Genomic DNA, 12,233 nt, shown 5'->3' with positions numbered 1-12,233 from the left:
ATTATATTGAATTTGCAACCTGGTGGAGGTTAGTATAGATGGACTAATAGAACAAGTCCCACACACTGCTTCAAGCCGAAATATTTTTTCAGAGCTAGATGCAGAAAAAAATTATATTGAATTTGCAACCTGGTGGAGGTTAGTATAGATGGACTAATAGAACAAGTCCCACACACAGCTACAAGCTGAAATATTTTTTCAGAGCTAGATGCAGATAAAAATTATATTGAATTTGCAACCTGGTGGAGGTTAGTATAGATGGACTAAGAGAACAAGTCCCACACACTGCTACAAGCCAAAATATTTTTTCAGAGCTAGATGCAGATAAAAATTATATTGAATTTGCAACCTGGTGGAGTTTAGTAAAGATGGACTAATAGAACAAGTCCCACACACTGCTACAAGCCGAAATATTTTTTGAAAGCTAGATGCAGATAAAAATTATATTGAATTTGCAAACTGGTGGAGGTTAGTATAGATGGACAAATAGAACAAGACCCACACACTGCTACAAGCCGAAATATTTTTTCAGAGCTAGATGCAGATAAAAATTATATTGAATTTGCAACCTGGTGGAGGTTAGTATAGAAGGACTAATAGAACATGTCCCATACACTGCTACAAGCCAAAATATTTTTTCAGAGCTAGATGCAAATAAAAATTATATTGAATTTGCAACCTGGTGGAGGTTAGTATAAATGGACTAATAGAACAAGTCCCACTCACTGCTACAAGCCGAAATATTTTTTCAGAGCTAGATTCCGATAAAAATTATATTGAATTTGCAACCTGGTGGAGGTTAGTATAGATGGACTAATAGAACAAGTCCCACACACTGCTACAAGCCGAAATATTTTTGCAGAGCTAGATGCAGATAAAAATGATATTGAATTTGCAACCTGGTGGAGGTTAGTATAGATGGAGTAATTGAACAAGTCCCACACACTGCTACAAGTCAAAATATTTTTTCAGAGCTAGATGCAGATAAAAATTATATTGAATTTGCAACCTGGTGGAGGTTAGTATAGATGGACTAATAGAACATGTCCCATACACTGCTACAAGCCAAAGTATTTTTTCAGAGCTAGATGCAGATAAAAATTATATTGAATTTTCAACCTGGTGGAGGTTAGTATAAATGGACTAATAGAACAAGTCCCACTCACTGCTACAAGCCGAAATATTTTTTCAGAGCTAGATTCCGATAAAAATTATATTGAATTTGCAACCTGGTGGAGGTTAGTATAGATGGACTAATAGAACAAGTCCCACACACTGCTACAAGCCGAAATATTTTTGCAGAGCTAGATGCAGATAAAAATAATATTGAATTTGCAACCTGGTGGAGGTTAGTATAGATGGAGTAATTGAACAAGTCCCACACACTGCTACAAGTCAAAATATTTTTTCAGAGCTAGATGCAGATAAAAATTATATTGAATTTGCAACCTGGTGGAGTTTAGTATAGATGGACTAATAGAACAAGTCCCACACACTGCTACGAGCCGAAATATTTTTTGAAAGCTAGATGCAGATAAAAATTATATTGAATTTGCAACCTGGTGGAGGTTTGTATAGATGGGCAAATAGAACAAGTCCCACACACTGCTACAAGCCAAAATATTTTTTCAGAGCTAGATGCAGATAAAAATTATATTGAATTTGCAACCTGGTGGAGGTTAGTATAGATGGACTAATAGAACATGTCCCATACACTGCTACAAGCCAAAATATTTTTTCAGAGCTAGATGCAAATAAAAATTATATTGAATTTGCAACCTGGTGGAGGTTAGTATAAATGGACTAATAGAACAAGTCCCACTCACTGCTACAAGCCGAAATATTTTTTCAGAGCTAGATTCCGATAAAAATTATATTGAATTTGCAACCTGGTGGAGGTTAGTATAGATGGAGTAATTGAACAAGTCCCACACACTGCTACAAGTCAAAATATTTTTTCAGAGCTAGATGCAGATAAAAATTATATTGAATTTGCAACCTGGTGGAGTTTAGTATAGATGGACTAATAGAACAAGTCTCACACACTGCTACGAGCCGAAATATTTTTTGAAAGCTAGATGCAGATAAAAATTATATTGAATTTGCAACCTGGTGGAGGTTAGTATAGATGGACTAATAGAATATGTCCCATACACTGCTACAAGCCAAAGTATTTTTTCAGAGCTAGATGCAGATAAAAATTATATTGAATTTGCAACCTGGTGGAGGTTAGTATAAATGGACTAATAGAACAAGTCCCACTCACTGCAACAAGCCGAAATATTTTTTCAGAGCTAGATTCCGATAAAAATTATATTGAATTTGCAACCTGGTGGAGGTTAGTATAGATGGACTAATAGAACAAGTCCCACACACTGCTACAAGCCAAAATATTTTTGCAGAGCTAGATGCAGATAAAAATGATATTGAATTTGCAACCTGGTGGAGGTTAGTATAGATGGAGTAATTGAACAAGTCCCACACACTGCTACAAGTCAAAATATTTTTTCAGAGCTAGATGCAGATAAAAATTATATTGAATTTGCAACCTGGTGGAGTTTAGTATAGATGGACTAATAGAACAAGTCCCACACACTGCTACGAGCCGAAATATTTTTTGAAAGCTAGATGCAGATAAAAATTATATTGAATTTGCAACCTGGTGGAGGTTTGTATAGATGGACAAATAGAACAAGTCCCACACACTGCTACAAGCCGAAATATTTTTTCAGAGCTAGATGCAGATAAAAATTATATTGAATTTGCAACCTGGTGGAGGTTAGTATAGATGGACTAATAGAACAAGTGCCACACACTGCTTCAAGCCGAAATATTTTTTCAGAGCTAGATGCAGAAAAAAATTATATTGAATTTGCAACCTGGTGGAGGTTAGTATAGATGGACTAATAGAACAAGTCCCACACACTGCTACAAGCCGAAATATTTTTTCAGAGCTAGATGCAGATAAAAATTATATTGAATTTGCAACCTGGTGGAGGTTAGTATAGATGGACTAATAGAACAAGTCCTACAGACAGCTACAAGCCGAAATATTTTTTCAGATCTAGATGCAGATAAAAATTATATTGAATTTGCAACCTGGTGGAGGTTAGTATAGATGGACTAAAAGAACAAGTACCACACACTGCTAAAAGCCAAAATATTTTTTCAGAGCTAGATGCAGATAAAACTTGTATTGAATTTGCAACCTGCTGGAGGTTAGTATGGATGGACTAATAGAACAAGTCCCACACACTGCTACAAGCCCAAATATTTTTTCAGAGCAAGATGCAGATAAAAATTATGTTGAATTTGCAACCTGGTGGAGGTTAGTATAGATGGACTAATAGAACAAGTGCCACACACTGCTACAAGCCGAAATATTTTTTCAGAGCTAGATGCAGATAAAAATTATATTGAATTTGCAACCTGGTGGAGGTTAGTATAGATGGACTAATAGAACAAGTCCCACACACTGCTACAAGCCGAAATATTTTTGCAGAGCTAGATGCAGATAAAAATAATATTGAATTTGCAACCTGGTGGAGGTTAGTATAGATGGAGTAATTGAACAAGTCCCACACACTGCTACAAGTCAAAATATTTTTTCAGAGCTAGATGCAGATAAAAATTATATTGAATTTGCAACCTGGTGGAGTTTAGTATAGATGGACTAATAGAACAAGTCCCACACACTGCTACGAGCCGAAATATTTTTTGAAAGCTAGATGCAGATAAAAATTATATTGAATTTGCAACCTGGTGGAGGTTTGTATAGATGGACAAATAGAACAAGTCCCACACACTGCTACAAGCCGAAATATTTTTTCAGAGCTAGATGCAGATAAAAATTATATTGAATTTGCAACCTGGTGGAGGTTAGTATAGATGGACTAATAGAACATGTCCCATACACTGCTACAAGCCAAAATATTTTTTCAGAGCTAGATGCAAATAAAAATTATATTGAATTTGCAACCTGGTGGAGGTTAGTATAAATGGACTAATAGAACAAGTCCCACTCACTGCTACAAGCCGAAATATTTTTTCAGAGCTAGATTCCGATAAAAATTATATTGAATTTGCAACCTGGTGGAGGTTAGTATAGATGGAGTAATTGAACAAGTCCCACACACTGCTACAAGTCAAAATATTTTTTCAGAGCTAGATGCAGATAAAAATTATATTGAATTTGCAACCTGGTGGAGTTTAGTATAGATGGACTAATAGAACAAGTCTCACACACTGCTACGAGCCGAAATATTTTTTGAAAGCTAGATGCAGATAAAAATTATATTGAATTTGCAACCTGGTGGAGGTTAGTATAGATGGACTAATAGAACAAGTCCCACACAGTGCTACAAGCCGAAATATTTTTTCAGAGCTAGATGCAGATAAAAATTATATTAAATTTGCAACCTGGTGGAGGTTAGTATAGATGGACTAATAGAATATGTCCCATACACTGCTACAAGCCAAAGTATTTTTTCAGAGCTAGATGCAGATAAAAATTATATTGAATTTGCAACCTGGTGGAGGTTAGTATAAATGGACTAATAGAACAAGTCCCACTCACTGCAACAAGCCGAAATATTTTTTCAGAGCTAGATTCCGATAAAAATTATATTGAATTTGCAACCTGGTGGAGGTTAGTATAGATGGACTAATAGAACAAGTCCCACACACTGCTACAAGCCAAAATATTTTTGCAGAGCTAGATGCAGATAAAAATGATATTGAATTTGCAACCTGGTGGAGGTTAGTATAGATGGAGTAATTGAACAAGTCCCACACACTGCTACAAGTCAAAATATTTTTTCAGAGCTAGATGCAGATAAAAATTATATTGAATTTGCAACCTGGTGGAGTTTAGTATAGATGGACTAATAGAACAAGTCCCACACACTGCTACGAGCCGAAATATTTTTTGAAAGCTAGATGCAGATAAAAATTATATTGAATTTGCAACCTGGTGGAGGTTTGTATAGATGGACAAATAGAACAAGTCCCACACACTGCTACAAGCCGAAATATTTTTTCAGAGCTAGATGCAGATAAAAATTATATTGAATTTGCAACCTGGTGGAGGTTAGTATAGATGGACTAATAGAACAAGTGCCACACACTGCTTCAAGCCGAAATATTTTTTCAGAGCTAGATGCAGAAAAAAATTATATTGAATTTGCAACCTGGTGGAGGTTAGTATAGATGGACTAATAGAACAAGTCCCACACACTGCTACAAGCCGAAATATTTTTTCAGAGCTAGATGCAGATAAAAATTATATTGAATTTGCAACCTGGTGGAGGTTAGTATAGATGGACTAATAGAACAAGTCCTACAGACAGCTACAAGCCGAAATATTTTTTCAGATCTAGATGCAGATAAAAATTATATTGAATTTGCAACCTGGTGGAGGTTAGTATAGATGGACTAAAAGAACAAGTATCACACACTGCTAAAAGCCAAAATATTTTTTCAGAGCTAGATGCAGATAAAACTTGTATTGAATTTGCAACCTGCTGGAGGTTAGTATGGATGGACTAATAGAACAAGTCCCACACACTGCTACAAGCCCAAATATTTTTTCAGAGCAAGATGCAGATAAAAATTATGTTGAATTTGCAACCTGGTGGAGGTTAGTATAGATGGACTAATAGAACAAGTGCCACACACTGCTACAAGCCGAAATATTTTTTCAGCGCTAGATGCAGATAAAAATTATATTGAATTTGAAACCTGGTGGAGGTTAGTATAGATGGACTAATAGAACAAGTCCCACACATTGCTACAAGCCAAAATATTTTTTCAGAGCTTGATGCAGATAAAAATTATATTGAATTTGCAACCTGGTGGAGGTTAGGATAGATGGACTAATAGAACAAATCCCATACACTGATACAAGCCAAAATATTTTTTGAAAGCTAGATGCAGATAAAAATTATATTGAATTTGCAACCTGGTGGAGGTTAGTATAGATGGACTAATAGAACAAGTCCCACACACTGCTACAAACCGAAATATTTTTTCAGAGCTAGATGCAGATAAAAATTATATTGAATTTGCAACCTGGTGGAGGTTAGTATAGATGGACTAATAGAACAAGTCCTACAGACTGCTACAAGCCGAAATATTTTTTCAGAGCTAGATCCAGATAAAAATTATATTGAATTTGCAACCTGGTGGAGGTTAGTATAGATGGACTAATAGAACAAGTCCCACACACTGCTACAGGCCGAAATATTTTTTCAGAGCTTGATGCAGATAAAAATTATATTGAATTTGCAACCTGGTGGAGGTTAGTATAGATGGACTAATAGAACATGTCCCATACACTGCTACAAGCCAAAATATTTTTTCAGAGCTAGATGCAGATAAAAATTATATTGAATTTGCAACCTGGTGGAGGTTAGTATAAATGGACTAATAGAACAAGTCCCACACACTGCTACAAGCCGAAATATTTTTTCAGAGCTGGATTCCGATAAAAATTATATTGAATTTGCAACCTGGTGGAGGTTCGTATAGATGGACTAATAGAACAAGTCCCACACACTGCTACAAACCGAAATATTTTTTCAGAGCTAGATGCAGATAAAAATTATATTGAATTTGCAACCTGGTGGAGGTTAGTATAGATGGACTAATAGAACAAGTCCTACAGACTGCTACAAGCCGAAATATTTTTTCAGAGCTAGATCCAGATAAAAATTATATTGAATTTGCAACCTGGTGGAGGTTAGTATAGATGGACTAATAGAACAAGTCCCACACACTGCTACAGGCCGAAATATTTTTTCAGAGCTTGATGCAGATAAAAATTATATTGAATTTGCAACCTGGTGGAGGTTAGTATAGATGGACTAATAGAACATGTCCCATACACTGCTACAAGCCAAAATATTTTTTCAGAGCTAGATGCAGATAAAAATTATATTGAATTTGCAACCTGGTGGAGGTTAGTATAAATGGACTAATAGAACAAGTCCCACACACTGCTACAAGCCGAAATATTTTTTCAGAGCTGGATTCCGATAAAAATTATATTGAATTTGCAACCTGGTGGAGGTTCGTATAGATGGACTAATAGAACAAGTCCCACACACTGCTACAAGCCGAAATATTTTTGCAGAGCTAGATGCAGATAAAAATGATATTGAATTTGCAACCTGGTGGAGGTTAGTATAGATGGAGTAATTGAACAAGTCCCACACACTGCTACAAGCCAAAATATTTTTTCAGAGCTAGATGCAGATAAAAATTATATTGAATTTGCAACCTGGTGGAGTTTAGTATAGATGGACTAATAGAACAAGTCCCACACACTGCTACGAGCCGAAATATTTTTTGAAAGCTAGATGCAGATAAAAATTATATTGAATTTGCAACCTGGTGGAGGTTAGTATAGATGGACAAATAGAACAAGTCCCACACACTGCTACAAGCCGAAATATTTTTTCAGAGCTAGATGCAGATAAAAATTATATTGAATTTGCAACCTGGTGGAGGTTAGTATAGATGGACTAATAGAACAAGTCCCACACACTGCTTCAAGCCGAAATATTTTTTCAGAGCTAGATGCAGAAAAAAATTATATTGAATTTACAACCTGGTGGAGGTTAGTATAGATGGACTAATAGAACAAGTCCCACACACAGCTACAAGCTGAAATATTTTTTCAGAGCTAGATGCAGATAAAAATTATACTGAATTTGCAACCTGGTGGAGGTTAGTATAGATGGACTAATAGATCAAGTCCCACACACTGCTACAAGCCAAAATATTTTTTCAGAGCTAGATGCAGATAAAAATTATATTGAATTTGCAACCTGGTGGAGTTTAGTAAAGATGGACTAATAGAACAAGTCCCACACACTGCTACAAGCCGAAATATTTTTTGAAAGCTAGATGCAGATAAAAATTATATTGAATTTGCAAACTGGTGGAGGTTAGTATAGATGGACAAATAGAACAAGACCCACACACTGCTACAAGCCGAAATATTTTTTCAGAGCTAGATGCAGATAAAAATTATATTGAATTTGCAACCTGGTGGAGGTTAGTATAGATGGACTAATAGAACAAGTCCCACACAGTGCTACAAGCCGAAATATTTTTTCAGAGCTAGATCCAGATAAAAATTATATTGAATTTGCAACCTGGTGGAGGTTAGTATAGATGGACTAATAGAACAAGTCCCACACACTGCTACAGGCCGAAATATTTTTTCAGAGCTTGATGCAGATAAAAATTATATTGAATTTGCAACCTGCTGGAGGTTAGTATAGATGGACTAATAGAACATGTCCCATACACTGCTACAAGCCAAAATATTTTTTCAGAGCTAGATGCAGATAAAAATTATATTGAATTTGCAACCTGGTGGAGGTTAGTAAAATGGACTAATAGAACAAGTCCCACACACTGCTACAAGCCGAAATATTTTTTCAGAGCTGGATTCCGATAAAAATTATATTGAATTTGCAACCTGGTGGAGGTTCGTATAGATGGACTAATAGAACAAGTCCCACACACTGCTACAAGCCGAAATATTTTTGCAGAGCTAGATGCAGATAAAAATGATATTGAATTTGCAACCTGGTGGAGGTTAGTAAAGATGGACTAATAGAACAAGTCCCACACACTGCTACAAGCCAAAATATTTTTTGAAAGCTAGATGCAGATAAAAATTATATTGAATTTGCAAACTGGTGGAGGTTAGTATAGATGGACAAATAGAACAAGACCCACACATTGCTACAAGCCGAAATATTTTTTCAGAGCTAGATGCAGATAAAAATTATATTGAATTTGCAACCTGGTGGAGGTTAGTATAGATGGACTAATAGAACAAGTCCCACACAGTGCTACAAGCCGAAATATTTTTTCAGAGCTAGATGCAGATAAAAATTATATTGAATTTGCAACCTGGTGGAGGTTAGTATAGATGGACTAATAGAACATGTCCCATACACTGCTACAAGCCAAAATATTTTTTCAGAGCTAGATGCAGATAAAAATTATATTGAATTTGCAACCTGGTGGAGGTTAGTATAAATGGACTAATAGAACAAGTCCCACTCACTGCTACAAGCCGAAATATTTTTTCAGAGCTAGATTCCGATAAAAATTATATTGAATTTGCAACCTGGTGGAGGTTAGGATAGATGGACTAATAGAAAAAGCCCCACACACTGCTACAAGCCGAAATATTTTTGCAGAGCTAGATGCAGATAAAAATGATATTGAATTTGCAACCTGGTGGAGGTTAGTATAGATGGAGTAATTGAACAAGTCCCACACACTGCTACAAGTCAAAATATTTTTTCAGAGCTAGATGCAGATAAAAATTATATTGAATTTGCAACCTGGTGGAGGTTAGTATAGATGGACTAATAGAACAAGTGCCACACACTGCTTCAAGCCGAAATATTTTTTCAGAGCTAGATGCAGAAAAAAATTATATTGAATTTGCAACCTGGTGGAGGTTAGTATAGATGGACTAATAGAACAAGTCCCACACACTGCTACAAGCCGAAATATTTTTTCAGAGCTAGATGCAGATAAAAATTATATTGAATTTGCAACCTGGTGGAGGTTAGTATAGATGGACTAATAGAACAAGTCCTACAGACAGCTACAAGCCGAAATATTTTTTCAGATCTAGATGCAGATAAAAATTATATTGAATTTGCAACCTGGTGGAGGTTAGTATAGATGGACTAAAAGAACAAGTACCACACACTGCTAAAAGCCAAAATATTTTTTCAGAGCTAGATGCAGATAAAACTTGTATTGAATTTGCAACCTGCTGGAGGTTAGTATGGATGGACTAATAGAACAAGTCCCACACACTGCTACAAGCCCAAATATTTTTTCAGAGCAAGATGCAGATAAAAATTATGTTGAATTTGCAACCTGGTGGAGGTTAGTATAGATGGACTAATAGAACAAGTGCCACACACTGCTACAAGCCGAAATATTTTTTCAGCGCTAGATGCAGATAAAAATTATATTGAATTTGAAACCTGGTGGAGGTTAGTATAGATGGACTAATAGAACAAGTCCCACACATTGCTACAAGCCAAAATATTTTTTCAGAGCTTGATGCAGATAAAAATTATATTGAATTTGCAACCTGGTGGAGGTTAGGATAGATGGACTAATAGAACAAATCCCATACACTGATACAAGCCAAAATATTTTTTGAAAGCTAGATGCAGATAAAAATTATATTGAATTTGCAACCTGGTGGAGGTTAGTATAGATGGACTAATAGAACAAGTCCCACACACTGCTACAAACCGAAATATTTTTTCAGAGCTAGATGCAGATAAAAATTATATTGAATTTGCAACCTGGTGGAGGTTAGTATAGATGGACTAATAGAACAAGTCCTACAGACTGCTACAAGCCGAAATATTTTTTCAGAGCTAGATCCAGATAAAAATTATATTGAATTTGCAACCTGGTGGAGGTTAGTATAGATGGACTAATAGAACAAGTCCCACACACTGCTACAGGCCGAAATATTTTTTCAGAGCTTGATGCAGATAAAAATTATATTGAATTTGCAACCTGGTGGAGGTTAGTATAGATGGACTAATAGAACATGTCCCATACACTGCTACAAGCCAAAATATTTTTTCAGAGCTAGATGCAGATAAAAATTATATTGAATTTGCAACCTGGTGGAGGTTAGTATAAATGGACTAATAGAACAAGTCCCACTCACTGCTACAAGCCGAAATATTTTTTCAGAGCTAGATTCCGATAAAAATTATATTGAATTTGCAACCTGGTGGAGGTTAGGATAGATGGACTAATAGAAAAAGCCCCACACACTGCTACAAGCCGAAATATTTTTGCAGAGCTAGATGCAGATAAAAATGATATTGAATTTGCAACCTGGTGGAGGTTAGTATAGATGGAGTAATTGAACAAGTCCCACACACTGCTACAAGTCAAAATATTTTTTCAGAGCTAGATGCAGATAAAAATTATATTGAATTTGCAACCTGGTGGAGGTTAGTATAGATGGACTAATAGAACAAGTGCCACACACTGCTTCAAGCCGAAATATTTTTTCAGAGCTAGATGCAGAAAAAAATTATATTGAATTTGCAACCTGGTGGAGGTTAGTATAGATGGACTAATAGAACAAGTCCCACACACTGCTACAAGCCGAAATATTTTTTCAGAGCTAGATGCAGATAAAAATTATATTGAATTTGCAACCTGGTGGAGGTTAGTATAGATGGACTAATAGAACAAGTCCTACAGACAGCTACAAGCCGAAATATTTTTTCAGATCTAGATGCAGATAAAAATTATATTGAATTTGCAACCTGGTGGAGGTTAGTATAGATGAACTAAAAGAACAAGTACCACACACTGCTAAAAGCCAAAATATTTTTTCAGAGCTAGATGCAGATAAAACTTGTATTGAATTTGCAACCTGCTGGAGGTTAGTATGGATGGACTAATAGAACAAGTCCCACACACTGCTACAAGCCCAAATATTTTTTCAGAGCAAGATGCAGATAAAAATTATGTTGAATTTGCAACCTGGTGGAGGTTAGTATAGATGGACTAATAGAACAAGTGCCACACACTGCTACAAGCCGAAATATTTTTTCAGCGCTAGATGCAGATAAAAATTATATTGAATTTGAAACCTGGTGGAGGTTAGTATAGATGGACTAATAGAACAAGTCCCACACATTGCTACAAGCCAAAATATTTTTTCAGAGCTTGATGCAGATAAAAATTATATTGAATTTGCAACCTGGTGGAGGTTAGGATAGATGGACTAATAGAACAAATCCCATACACTGATACAAGCCAAAATATTTTTTGAAAGCTAGATGCAGATAAAAATTATATTGAATTTGCAACCTGGTGGAGGTTAGTATAGATGGACTAATAGAACAAGTCCCACACACTGCTACAAACCGAAATATTTTTTCAGAGCTAGATGCAGATAAAAATTATATTGAATTTGCAACCTGGTGGAGGTTAGTATAGATGGACTAATAGAACAAGTCCTACAGACTGCTACAAGCCGAAATATTTTTTCAGAGCTAGATCCAGATAAAAATTATATTGAATTTGCAACCTGGTGGAGGTTAGTATAGATGGACTAATAGAACAAGTCCCACACACTGCTACAGGCCGAAATATTTTTTCAGAGCTTGATGCAGATAAAAATTATATTGAATTTGCAACCTGGT

The sequence above is a fragment of the Phyllobates terribilis genome, unplaced genomic scaffold (genome assembly GCF_046119375.1).
Source record: "Phyllobates terribilis strain yellow unplaced genomic scaffold, ASM4611937v1 Scaffold_4__5_contigs__length_816908805, whole genome shotgun sequence".
Classification (NCBI taxonomy): domain Eukaryota; kingdom Metazoa; phylum Chordata; class Amphibia; order Anura; family Dendrobatidae; genus Phyllobates; species Phyllobates terribilis.
Note: the sequence above shows the minus strand (reverse complement) of the source record.